Source organism: Alexandromys fortis, unplaced genomic scaffold, assembly GCF_014885135.2.
Source record: "Alexandromys fortis isolate MF-2015 unplaced genomic scaffold, M_Fortis_MF-2015_v1.1 scaffold_16, whole genome shotgun sequence".
NCBI lineage: Eukaryota > Metazoa > Chordata > Mammalia > Rodentia > Cricetidae > Alexandromys > Alexandromys fortis.
The window spans coordinates 16,143,678-16,157,619 of record NW_026067893.1 but is presented as its reverse complement, the minus strand read 5'-3'; positions in this window follow the sequence as shown (position 1 = coordinate 16,157,619).

Sequence of the window (13,942 nt, the reverse complement as noted above, 5' to 3'; positions counted from 1 at the left end):
GCATTGTTCTTGAGAGCATGACTTTCTATGCTAGTAGCAGCTTCATGTGCGCATGCTTATAGAGTAATTCAGACTGTCTCCCACGACCCATCGCCTGTCCAAACCTATCATCCTTCTTGGTCCTGCTCAAACTTCACTTTCCTCCTTGAATTCTTCTCAGAGAAATCTTCAGTCTTCCCCAGTACTGGCCATGCATTCTGTCACGTTTTAGACCTATTTCTGTTCGTTTCTTCTCTATACTGTGAGTTCTCAGAGACCACAAACTTGAGACCTGTCTCTAGAGAGCCTAGAAAATGCTAAGTGCTCCATAAGCAATAAGTAAACAAATTTGGAAGGCTGCTTTTTTAGCTCTGCCCTGGAACATTCTGCATAAACGTCATTTGTTAAGTTGTCCTGTAAGGGCTTCCAGCCTTATTGAAGTCTCTCAAAATGGAAATACATTCTGTTTATGCTTAATTGCCACAGTCAGAAATTGGGAACATGATCATCCCTGTTGGTACTAATAATGGATCTGATATTTGTTTTGAGGGCTAGATTGAGGAATGTTTGTTCCATAAAAATAACACTTATTGGGGGGGGGCATTATGTTCCAGATACCAGCTCAAAAAGTTGGTATACATCTGTAATTTAACCCTCACAGGAACATCATGAAATAAACACTAGTTTTCTCATTCATAGCTGAAAAAAACAAAGTCACTTGCCCAGGACTAATCAAGTTGTATATGGAGAAATTATAACTTCATCTTGGGTATATCAGATTGTCATATCTCTCATTTCTGAACAATACTACCACATCAGAGGTGAAAGTATAAAATTAAATCTTAATCATAAACATTGTGAAATTAATTCTATAAAAAATGATGAATGTTCATGAGCATACAATCTTGGAGACAAGATTTCTTTAACAAAGAGTTAAAGAATCTCAAATTTCAGGGATGAAGAGGTGGCTCAATGGTTAAGAGCACTGGCTGCTCTTTCTGAGGACCCAGGTTCAATTTCCAGCATCCACATGGCAGTTCACACCTGTCTATAACTCTAGTTCCAGGGCTTCTGACACCCTCATACAGACATACATGCGGGCAAAACACCAATGAACATAAAATAATAAAAATAAATAATAAATGAATAAATGAAATCTGAAAATTCATCACTTAACAAATACTGTTGTTTTAGGGATTTTTTTCCTTTTTATTTTATGTGTATGAGTATTTTGCCTCTGTGTATGTCTGTGCACAACACACATGAAGTACCTTCCAAGGCAGGAAGGAGGAGTCGAAACTTCTGGGACTGGAGTGGCAGACAGTTTTGAGCCTTCATGTACATGCTGGACATCAAACCAGGATCCTCTGGAGGAACAGACAGTACTCTTAACCACTGAGCCATCTCTCCAGCCTCAGACACTGTCATTTTAAAGTTCTGCCTTCCGTAGGTTTGCCAAGCTGGTTTTCAGTCTTGCTTTGGTCTAGTATTCCTCACTATGCTCCCTTCCCTACGTTTTAGAATGGTAATGTATGTCCTGTGCCACAATATGTTGGAAGTGTGTGACCTGCTTTTTGATTTTGATTTTACCGAGGATTACAATTAAGATATTGCATGAATCTCAAAAAAGACTTTGAACTTTAGACTTTTAAATAAGTTTGTGATAGACTATGGGGACTTTTGAGGTTGGACTGATGCGCATTTGCATTATGATATGGCCTCTGGAGGTCAGGGAGTGGAATCTGGCAGTTTCAAAGAAAACAGTGCCCAAAAGGAGTGGCACTTTTGGGAGGTATGACCTTGTAGGAGTAGGTGTGGTCTTGTTGGAGGAAGTGTGTTGCTGTCAAGGTGGACTTTGAAGTCTCATGTGCTCCAGGCCTATGGAAACAGTCTACATCCTGCTGACTGCATACCAACATGCACCAGCTCCTGCTCCAGCACCATGTCTACCTACAGCCTGCCATGCTCCCCACCACAATGATAATGGAATAAACCTCTGCAGAATGGACAGCCACCCCAATTAAATGTTTTCCTTCATTAAGAGAAAAGGAACATCCAACTTTTAAGTGTATTCAACGCTTGTCTAAAGTTCTTATTGTTGAAACAGAATTGGATTCTAAGCCCTATTCTCATTCCTCTCTTTCATGTGATTGTTGTTATTTTCTTTCAGGATGCAATCTCCTAAAATGCCCAGGCTGGCCTTGAATTACAGATCCTTTATCCTCTGCCTCCCAAGTGCTGGGACCACAGGCATGCACCATCAGGCCTGACTATCTGTCTAGTTCTTTAGATCTGACTTCAGCACACAGACCCACCTGCTGTCTCTGAGACAGCGATCTAAGACACTGATGAAGACATACAGGAGATTACAAAGTCAGGCAAACGCTACTGTTCGCACCGAAGCTCACGCCAGGTAAAAATGTATTAGTTCAGGCTGTGTTTACTCTGTGCTGTCAGTTATAATCACCAGCTTCATCCGGGGCCAGCAGTTTCATGTTGGGGGGGATCCTGCACATTTCCTACCGTTTGGAACAAGCCCCACTTTGGCTCTCCAACTTTGCAGTCACCTTCATTAAAGTTCACCCCTAAACTAGATGCCATTACAATAGGAAAGAAGGGACCCAATTTATATGCTAAAAGCTCCTCCTTCTCCCAGTAAGACTTCTACCGCCGTTGGCAACTGCACAAGCATTAGAATAGCCTTGATAAAGAGTTTGATGTGTATCAGGTTTACCAGCCTGGATTAAGTATCAAGAACTAGGCTGAAAAAAAAAAAAGAAAGAAAACGAAAAAGAGAGGAAAGGAGAAGAAAGGAGAAGAAAAGGGGGGAGGGGTTGGTCAGGAGAAAGGATATCTGTGAGGCTTAAGGATGGGGATCTCTTCTTTACTCTCTTCTAGATCTTCCAGAATATCTCTGTTGACTCCGTCAAGACTAACAATTACTCAATGAATGAGTAAATAAATGCAAGAACAAATGAAAGCCCTGCAAGAACCAACAACCCAGGAAGGAGCTCAGAACTCAGAAGGACTTTGAGGCAAAAAGGAGATGGGTGCTTAGCAATGAGAAAGATGTTGGACTGTGAGTTGCCATTGCCCCAGGGGCTAGGTCCTGAGCTTATGTTTATCATCTTTAGAATTGAACCTGACAGCTCAGTGTAGTATACTGCCTCTGCCAGGAGTGCTGTGGTCTGAACAGTCTCCCTTCCCATTGTATTTAAATACGGGATCAAGGTGGGGCAGGTGCCAGTTAATTTCCGAAGTTGAGAAGTTTCAGATTACCAGCCAACACCTCGAATCCCTTCACAAGGCACCTAAGCCCATCCCAGCTTCTTCTCCGATGTTCTCGAATGTTCCCAGCCCACTGTGCTCATCAAACTCATGCACACCGTTTCCAAGCAGTCTCAGAGGCAGAAGAGTGTCTGTCCAGAACCCTTGTTTTCACAGCACACCTTGCGACTCCCAAACAAATCTTCCTTACATTGTCTAAGCAGCAACTCAAAAGCTGTTGCAATATTGGTAGAATCCAGATGCCTTGACTGTCATGCATCGTAAGAAAAAGATTTCCAGTGCCTTCTGAATATGAGCAGCAAGCCCAGAATGCTTAGCGATTGTCAATTCATCACCACTAGAAACGTCTAGTATTACCGGATGGAGGAGGCAGCACAGAACGTCCGGCTACATTTTGCTTTTTAATGTATTCTCCTGAAATGAGCTTCTGTCATCCTTGCCAGAAGGGCTCTTGGTGTAGGTAACTGTGCCCACACACATACAAGGTTTTAGGGTCCCTATTCTAAACTCACTCTGGCTGCTCACACCTTTAATCCCAGCACTTGGGAGGCAGAAGCAGGTGGATCTCTTTGAGTTAGAGGTCTCACAGAGCCAGTTCCAGGACAGCCAGAGCTACATAGAGGAATCCTATCTCGAAAAAATAATAAACAAACAAACAAATAAATAAAGTCCCTATTCTAGTTCCAATCAGTCTGCCAAAGAACCAAAAAGTACTTCTTCCCTTCTGCACTCCTGTTTTTCTTTTTCTGCAAAAGTGTGCCCTTCTTATCCAGGCGCTGACCCTCAAGAACTGATGCATTCTTTAAGCTAAAATGGAGCCACCTTTAGGCACAGGCAGTTACTTCGCTGAATAAGGTACTGAGCCACGTGACTAACATAGACAAGAATAATGGGATAATATAAGTTATAAGAGTTAATAAGAAGTCTGAGCTACTAGGCCAATCAGTTTATAACTAATGTAGACCTCTGTGTGATTTCGTTGGGACTTCAGGACTGCAGGAACCAGGCAGGACAGAAACCTAAGAGTATATACAGTGTCTAGAAAGTGACCTTGGCTAGGTTAGGAAAGGAAGCCTTCTCCTGCAGCTTCCCTTGGCTTGCAGAACTTCTAGCTTTGTTTCCCCAACCTGAGCTACTCTTCCTTGTTCCAAATCAATTGCTTAATATAAATATTGACTCGAGGGGTTAAGAAAAGCACACTCCAGATGAACAGAAACTGCCTGGAACAAGTCACTCAACACCCGTCAGAAACTAAAAGTCGACAGAGGCGCACAAAGGTCTCCACTCACACTGCGCCAGCACCACCATCCTAATCCGACTTCAGATTTGTTGGCTGACACCAGCGTGAATAGGGTGGGCATATCCTTTTGGACAGAAAGGCAAAGACGCGAGGCCATCCAAGCTGGCCAGATGCCTGCCCTAGGTCACAGCGGGTTTGGCAGTGCCCACCAATGACAAGTCCCACATGTTTTACAGCCGCCTAAGGACTTGCTGAAAGCCCCAACCAGTTTACAAATGAGGAAGAAGCCTGGAACACAGGCATCCTGGCCCCTGAGCAGGGGCGGAGGGTTGGGGGGGGGGCGGTGTGTGGACCTCATCCACCCTGGCAGCTCCCAGCTGAGAGTTTATCTACGTATCCGCAGCCGGAAAGGAATCAGCATTCCTGGGCTCGTGACTTAGAGAAAATTAATGACGAGGTCAGCGCTTCTGAGGACTCCCCACCCTAGCCCTGCTAACACCCCAAGGTGAGATTTCTCGGTTGGGGGCAGGGGGAGTATGCCCCATCTTCTTGTTCTGGCTAAGATTGGGATTTCTTAGAAAATTAGCAGGGGTGGGGGGAATGGGGTTGGCCATAAATCTTAAGGAACCTTCACCATTTTACAAGGGAGTTTGGGGGGGGCGCTGCTTTTCTCCCTCTAGAGGTCTATTTACATCGCCAAAATCTCCGTGTTAATGGACCTGGGATAATGGTGTTTACTTGACCGCGATAAAGCGCTCAGCTTCCTGGGGGAGCGGCTGTAAAATGTTCTGGGGGTCGAGATAGAAGGAGGTGCAGTAAAAGCGGGTGCTGGAAGGGCGGGAGAACCAGGTTCTCTTCCAGGACAGCCCGTGCCCTCCACCCCTGAGGCCAGGCAAAGCAGCCCAGGCCTCAGCGGCCTGGGACAGTTCCCACATAAATCACCAGCGCCAGAGACTCGGGAAAGGGCGCATTTTTCATTGCTGGCTGCAGGGCAACTCCAGACAGGGAACGAGAAACAGAAGTTGTCCTTAGATAAACGGTTTACCGGAGCGTGCGTCCTGGCAGTGCAGTGCTCAGAGCACAGGGCAACTCTGCCCGTCCTACGCCCCCAACAGGTACTTCTCAGAGAACCAACACCACAACATCCAGATCCCAGAGCGCAGGCCTTACATTCTCTGACTAACCGGAGAAGGGAGAAGGAGCCAGTGGAGAAGGAACGTAGAACTTGAAGATCTTAGACACAGCAGAAGTGGTCTAGAAAGACATTGGAGTTCAAAACCCTGAGACTCTACCTCCGTGTTTACCAACTGTGTGATGATCTCCAGGAGCAATTTTAATGCCCTGAGCTTCAAGAAACGGCAGTTATAAAAGTACTACTTTCTCAGCCTGTGTTCAAAATGAACTGTTTACATCAAATATCCTTTGTATAACCTGTAAAGATAAACTTATTGATCAGAGCTCTGTGGATAAACCTTCAAGTTTCATGAAGCCACCGGCATTCATTATGAACAGGGATGGATTCATGTGCCCAGTGCGCTTGCAAGACAGAAAGAGTCCCTTAGCTCAGCTGATATCACAAACGAGTATCCTAAACACTGATTAGAACCACTCTAGTTCGGCAGATAGTTCTGGGTTTAGAGTTCTGGCCCTGCCACCTACTACCTGATGGACAGCCACGTTAGTTTCCTCATCTGTATAACAGCGCCTGTGAGTGCTGGCCAGAGCCCAACCTTACAGAATACTAGAGAATGACACCTGAAAACGCTGAGGAAATGTTAGCTATTTCTGCACATCAGATCCTAGTCCTGCAACAAAGATGCTTGGGCCCTAAGCCAGAGATTCTGGACCCGGGTCTTCTCCAGTTGAAGGCTGGGGACACCTGCGAAACCCTCTTTTGGCTCTGGACACCAGTCCTGGCCCCACCCCAATCAGATCGATGCTCAGGCTCCACAACATGCAGTGGACATCGTAGCTTAGATCCTCCAAACTTGGAACTCTGAGCTCTCTCCACAGCCTCTCTTTAAAGACAGCTTTAACCCCGCAGGCTGCCAGGAGCCCAGAGATCGGCCATAATCCGGAATCAGAGATCTAGTCGCCAAAAGAGGGAGGCCCATCAAAGTGCCCTGCGTCCTGGTAGCTCTAGTCTTGTTTATTTGTAGCAGTGTGCTCACCCAAGCGGGGCGACCTGGAGTTTGGAATCGGCCTTTGGAGCCCAGGGATAGGGGCCCGGGAGCAGGAGTCTCCAGCCCCCACGCTGCCTCCTATCGCAGGCAGACAGGTTTCCTTCCCCTGCAAGGTCAAAGGCCAAGCCCTGGAGATTTCTGCCCCCACCCCACTCCGCCCAGGTCCACCCCGCATCCCGGAGCTCAGTTTCCAGCAGTGCCTGCTCCTCCCCTCCCAGCTCACCATCCATTAGTGTAATCCCCTGTCCAAACACTGCGGCCAAGCCGGCCAGACGTTGGTGTAAACAGACCCGGGGGGACAATTCTAACGATATAAATAAAATAACCATTAATAGCGCAAATCGTTCGATGAGCCACAGGCCGAGCACCCGGGACTCCAGCTTCGCCCGGGTTTTGTGTACACAGCGTGGACACCATGCATCCGTTAGTCAGGTGAACAAGAGTTTCTTGTCGCAGGCAAAATCTAAACCCAACGCAGATGAGGTCCCCACAAGCGCGTCAACCCGGCCTGGACTCCTGACATGCACAGGCCACTGCACGCACGCAGCTAGAAACAGACGCAGATACTGAGGTCGTTGCTTGCCTTAATGTAACCATGGGAGCTGGCTCTAAGCACAGCACACCCGGGTTAACCGCCCTTTCAAAACCGCCCAAAAACGCCCAAGGGCGCCACGGGGTCCCCTCCGTGCGTGGTGCACGCAGAGGTCCAGAGTTCACACCCAGAAACGAAAAAATCAGCCTCCACTCATTCAGGGGCTAATAACAAATTAACATTTATTGAGAATTGATCGTGCCAGATACCGTTCTAATTGCATCGCAGAAGTATTCTTGAATCCTTGGGCAACTTGGAAGTTATTTGAAGAATCTCCAGTTCCACGAAGAACAGCAAAGCTGAAAGAGTAAAGAGACCAAAGAACCAGTGAACACAGATTTGAACCCATGACTCTACATCCTCGAGGTATCCCAGTAGCACAGATTCCTATGTGAGACCGGGTCCAGAGCCTGGCTCCAGGGCATCCCTGTCCTGCCAGCCTGAGTCCAATGGGAGGGATGCTCCTACTTCGTGAATGGAGCATGAGCAGAACAGGAACGAAGGGAGCTCAGAAAACCTCCGTCCAATTCCCAGGGACACGGACTTGCAGCTTTCGTTGCCTCTGAGGCCCAGGCAGACAGGCAGTAGCATGGGCGCTGGAGAGGGCCCGCATGAAGGGGCCTCTAGATCACAAACCAAGTCCTGGGTCCCCAACGTGGGGAAGGTCTCCCTGAGCGGGATGGCTGGTTAACCAGGCTGCTGGAGTCCAGGCTGGTGCAAGATCTTTTCCCAGTTCACCAAGATTTGGAGCAGCTTACACCAGTCCGTTGCCTATTCCCTCGACCTTGGCCAATCGACTGCACATCTCCAGGCATGGGTTTTTCTGAAACGCGCGAGAGGGGATGGCGATGACATTCATCTACAGGTATGTCATGTTGACGGGAAAAGAATGTTTTACTAAACCCTTGTTCATTGACAGGAAGCTTATGATGGTTACTGTTAACTCCGTGGTAGGTAAGAGGTTTGGAAGGCAGACGTGGGGGTGGGGAGGAAAGTGTGAAAAGGAAGTAGCTGGGAGTGGGGGGTATGGCTGGGAGGGGAGAAAAGAGGCTTCAGGAGGGACCTGTCCACCCCATCCCAAGCGCTGTTTATTTTGAAGTCAGCCTGCAGTCAACCATACCACTCAAGCACATTCTTGGAGGCTGTGAACCCCCACCCAAGCAGACAGGAAGGCTTGAAGGAGACCGCTGGGAAGTGCTAAGTAGGAATCCCTAGAAGAAGACAAGAATTGGAAGAAGCAGAAACAGCAACGCTGGTAGACAGCAGCATGGTGCCCTTCTACAGCATTTATTCCCAGGAACTATTTCATTCTCCCAGTCCCGCAGAAGTGGCTCAGCCAGGCTCTGCTAGTTTATCTGAGGAAGGAGAGAAGGGGAAAGCTCTTAACCATTGAGCCTTACGGTACTTGTAGGAAGCCATGACCAAACAGTAGCTGCTATTATCCATATGGTCACTGGTGGGGCTGCTGTTGCTGTTGCTGTCAGCTGGACTATTTCTGTTCTTGCTATCAGTTCCCAGAGGTGGTCCTCATCAACAGGCTCAGAGATGGTGAGAGACTGCCTGGATCCAGGGGAGAAACCACAATACAGATGTTCCCAAGATGAGGTGTTCTTGCCCAAAACCAGGAGGGAAAGAAGAAAAAGTTCTCAGGGAGATGCCCACCTCCAGGGTGGGTCCAGGGCAGATGATCTATTTGCATTCCAGTAAGGACACTAATTGGCCAGATCTTTATCTAAACATGATAACAATGACATGAGACTTTAGAGATGTGTTTACACCAGCTGAAAATGATGCATTCGTGGGAGCAGGAAGCTTGGTTAAGTTTGGAGTTTTCTGGGGCTGGGTGGGGGGGGTGAGAATGGGGAGTATGGGTGGGAGCTAAGAGGAGGCTGTTGGTGACTCCACAAGTTATTATTCCTAAAGATTAAGAGAACAATTCCTGCTCCTTCACCACTACCCAAGTCAGAAAACAGAGGGCCTGGGAATTCTGGGAATCCTGCTCCAAGATCAGACCAGGACCCATTCTTCACTTCCCTGCCTGTTTCCAGCAACGACCTCTCTCAGTCCCCAGGCAGGAAAGAAAAAAAACCGTTTCTAGTGTTTCTCTAAATTGTTCATGTATTTCTTCTAGAGCAGGCTGACCTGTAACTCACTATGTCATTGAGGCTGGGTTGGAACTCCTGATTCCCTGTCCTCCTCTACTTCCCCAGTGCTGGGACCACAGGTGTGGATGTCACCAAATGCAGGCAGGTTCTCTAAGGTGTTTTGTCTGTTTGTTTTTGTTTGTGTTTGTTTTTGGTTTTTTTTTTTTTTTGATTTTGATGTTTTGTTTTGGTTGCCCTGAAACTTGCTCTGTAGACCAGGCTGGCCTCGAACTCGGAGATCCACCTGTTCTGGGAGTGCTGGGACTAAAGGCAGTTGCTGTTGCTGCCTCCGCTGCACCCCCTTTAGCCCCCCCACACACACACACTTTCTATCGCTTCTTTAATCCTTCCTGCAGGTCTATAAAGTCCACACCACTGCTATCTTCTCTTTGAAAATGTATATATTTTATTTTATGAGTGTTTGTCGACATGAATATATGTGCACCGCATGGTGTCTGGTGTCCACAGAGGTCAGGAGAGGGCATCAAATCACCACTGGAACTGGAATTACACACAGCTGTGAGCTGCCATGTAGGTGCTAGGAACTGAACCCAGATCCTCTGTAAGAGAAGCAAGGCTTCTCAACAGCTGAGTCAAGTCTCCAGCCCCCATGATTACCTTCTGAGCTATTGAGAAAGCTGCTGCATGGTGAGGTTGGAAAACTGGATTAAGGTCACAAGGCTATAACATGGGCAGGGCTCTATTCCACACCTAGAGCTGGTGGACTCCAAGGGCAGTGCTCTAATCCAGGGCCCGGGTATAAGATAGGCTATAACTCAGAGAAAACTAAGTTTTCCTGGACCCCACCCTTGGACAGAGCTGCCTCTTCTTTTGTGTAAACACCATGCAGTACAAGGAATCCTGAAGGCCCACCTATGCACAAGCAAGCTCAGGAAGTCTGTATACACCAGCCTCATTTGTGTTTGTGAGTTTGTCAGTTGTGAGAATTGCAAGACATTCATGCCCACACAAGTTCATTCACTGTTAGAATATATGTATATATATATATATATATATATGTATACACACACATATATATATACAGGCCACCGTCTGGAATATGCATATGCAAATACAGGGTCATGATCTGTGGAGCAGAATGTTTCAACGTAGTTTTATCACTTTCAAGAACGCACACACAGTGTCATTACAATTCTAGCAATAAAATCTATTCCTTCTTCTCTGGCTACAGCTCACAAAGATCCTTCTAGGGCCCTTTTGAACATGACTAATTGTAAGGATCTCATAAACTGTCTGTATGAAAGTAGACCATCCAGTCATGGAGGTTAGTTTTCACCTCGGACCATATAAACATTTATCTCTTGATCTCATGTCATTTACCAGTAATTCTCATTATTGCTAGGTGTCAGGGAGAGGAGGGAGGAGAACTCAGATGGAGTGCTGCCCGACGTAATAATGATCATTCACTGCGCAGTCTACAGTCGTGAAAAGCCCCAAGTGCCTTCATCCCGGCATAGATCCACGATCCACTGTACATCAGGCCAGCGCAGAAAAGCACTTTGCAGACAAGTAGGTAGAAAGAATCAGGTCTGCACCCAACTGTTTCTCAGAGTGATACAGTTGACATCCATCTCACGGTAGCGGTAGTGGATTGAAGGTGAAAGGGTCGAGGTGGATCGGAGGGTGGCCAGTGTCTGCCAAGCAGTTAAAGACACAGGAAGAAATCCTGAAGTCTAGTGTACCTCACCTCAGGAGGTCAGTGACTTAGTGGCTGCCCCAAAACAGGCAGCTTAGAAGGATGGGAGGGGTGGCTACAGAGATAGAACACTGGACCTGAGCTCCTTACAAGGCTGGCTGAATGAGATGATTAAGAACCCACTATTCTTTCCCAGATTTGGCCCCAGAAATTCAAAGTGGTCCTGGGTGCATCTAGCTGGGATGATCTCAAGGTTGAACAACCCCCAGCATACAAACGGTGCTTTCAGGAAAGGAGGGTTCCTATCTACCTTTGTGAGGTGTGGAGCCATGGTCCCTGTCTGGGAGACCCCATCTACTCTTAAGGGATGTCTGAAGTGGGGGCCTCAGGCTCACCCCCAGCACGGGCTTCTCTGGACAGCCACAATAGAAGGAAGTGCAGGCTCCTCGGGATCAGCCTGGAGGGGATTTCCACAAGGAGGGAAGCCCAGCCAGCCACCTGGAGTCTACACACCACACACCACCCTCACCCCCCCCCAACACACACACCGCTGCTGGGGAGTAAGGGTGGGGGTGGGACGTGAGAGACAGCTTAGGAGATGGAGCGGGGCAGGGAATAGGATCCCTTTCATTTGACCAAAGATGCTCGGGCATTTTCCTGAGCAGGCCCGGGCACAGAGCTGGGATTTGGGAAACAGCTCATGAATGGAGCTTTGCTCAACTTGGTCGATCTCACTTGAGCAGCGCTGATTTGAAGCCTAGCTTTTTTATTTTTATTTTTTAAATCAAACACCGGTGGGAACCAAGACTTTAAAACAAAAACAAAACTAACAGCCTCTAGGCTAGGATGGGAGAGTATGAAATAAAAAAGGGAGGAGGTGAGAAAACGGGAAACCAACAGGTGGGAAGGAGTAGAGACAGAATTTTAAACGAAGCTGGAAGATGGATGGGGGGAGGGGGGGATGTGGGAGAAAGGAAGTGGGAGTGAAGAAGGAAAAGGACCCAGAGAAAAAAGGGAGAAGAAGGCGGTGGGGAAAATGTGGCCTCCAGCGGGGAGGGAAGGGTGGCTGCGGGGAAGGCTGCCAAGAGAAAGGTCCTGGGATTCTACAGTCCTAGACTCTGGAGTTTCGGGGGACCTCAGCGCCTGAACCGGTGAGAAGATCCTCTTCTCTGGAGTGGGGAGGTTTGAGATCCTAGAGGCACGCTCAAGGACAAAGACAACGCCTTAACAGAGGTCCTTAAGGCTCTGGTTTGTTGGGGTCGCAAAGCTGGAGAGAGGCGCGTCGGCCGAAAGCCAGCAGTTCGCTGAAACAGCGCGGGAGCTTAGAGAGGCAGAGCCGGCTGGCAAGCAGGACCGAGTAAGTCCCCATCACCTTCAGGCCCGCAGCCTGAAACCCTCAAGTCCTTGACCTTGACCCGAAATTTCGGAGTGGGCGAGGAAGCTGCGTCTAGTAGGCCTGGGGTTGTAGCCTGAACCTGGGTTCTGGGGTGCATCAAGCCTCTGATCTTGTGGCTGTGAACCTCCACTGGTCACTACGCCCATCTGAGGCCTCGACGCTCTCCACCTCCTATTTCTATCCAATTCCGGGTAAAGCCCACATTTCACTGCCCCACGCACCGCCCAACCCAGCGCACTGAGGAGAAAACCTGGACTCCCTTGGGGAGCGGAGCGGTGAGCCTCAGGGCCAGGGTGTCCAGAGACTTTTCTTGGGTGACCGACGGAGTGTCCCGACTAATCTAGGGAATCGTTACCCTCCCCCCCTCCTCCCCCCCGCCCAAGAGCGGACCAGAGTCGAACCTCTGGGTCCCACGCAGACAGAACCAAATGAAAACACACATGAGAGATTTAAACCAGCAACGCTGCTTTCTTGCAAATAGGAAAGGTATTTTTCTTTCTCGAATGGTTTGAAGTTATTCTCCCTAAGTGACTCCAGAGCGTCTGACTGGGAAGCAAGTTTTTAGGTAACTCCAGGAGGCCAAGGTCCGTAGAAGTAGGTTTGCGGTTGAGAGTAGGCAATACGGAGAGGGTAGTTTGAGGAAGAGACGAGAGACCAATCTGCTGTTCCTAAGGCGAGTGCCACTTCTCGGGCTCTTCCTACTCGTCTGCTCAGCTATTGCGAGAACCGGCAAGGCAGTCGCTCTTGCTTGAGTGAATTAATTCGCCAAAGACTTAAAAAGACTTTCTGAAGTTAGATTGTATTTTTGGAAGGTTAAAATTTAGAAGTCGTTAAAATTTAGCTACAGGAAGTTTTTTTTTTAAAAAAAAAAAAACCCTACGGAATGCATTCCGCATTCCAATTAAATCCTCTAGTTAAAACTGCTCATTGCATTTTCAAATAGCACACACATCAATACAAATAACCGCGTAAAGCACCCTTTGTTTTAGGCATTTTTGTTAGAAGAAATATTGAGGTCTTTTTCCACGGAGATAGCCCTCTGACTCCAATGTCGTACTGGCCGTAAAGGAACTGGTTTTGGTGAAGAAGTCTCAATTTACATTTTTATCTTTTAAAGTGTTGGTGGGTCAGATCTGAGAAGATATGAGTGAGAACTCCTCGCCTGAGAAACCGAAACTCTCAGAGATGGCCTGTAATTTATTCCACAGACCACACAATTCACTGGATTTGGACTGATTTTTCTCTCCGGGAAGAGAAATGATGATCTGTTTAGAAAATTAATTCCAAACAAAATCTAGAAAAATTACCCACACGTGCAAAACAAGCTCTGTGCTCACAGCCCACTTAAAAATCCCTCACACAACATTAGTTCACCACAAAAACACACACTCAAGAAATTAGATACATTTAACGCTTTCTAGAAGCAAGCAATGCATCTCCGTACAATTATACACACGCTCGGC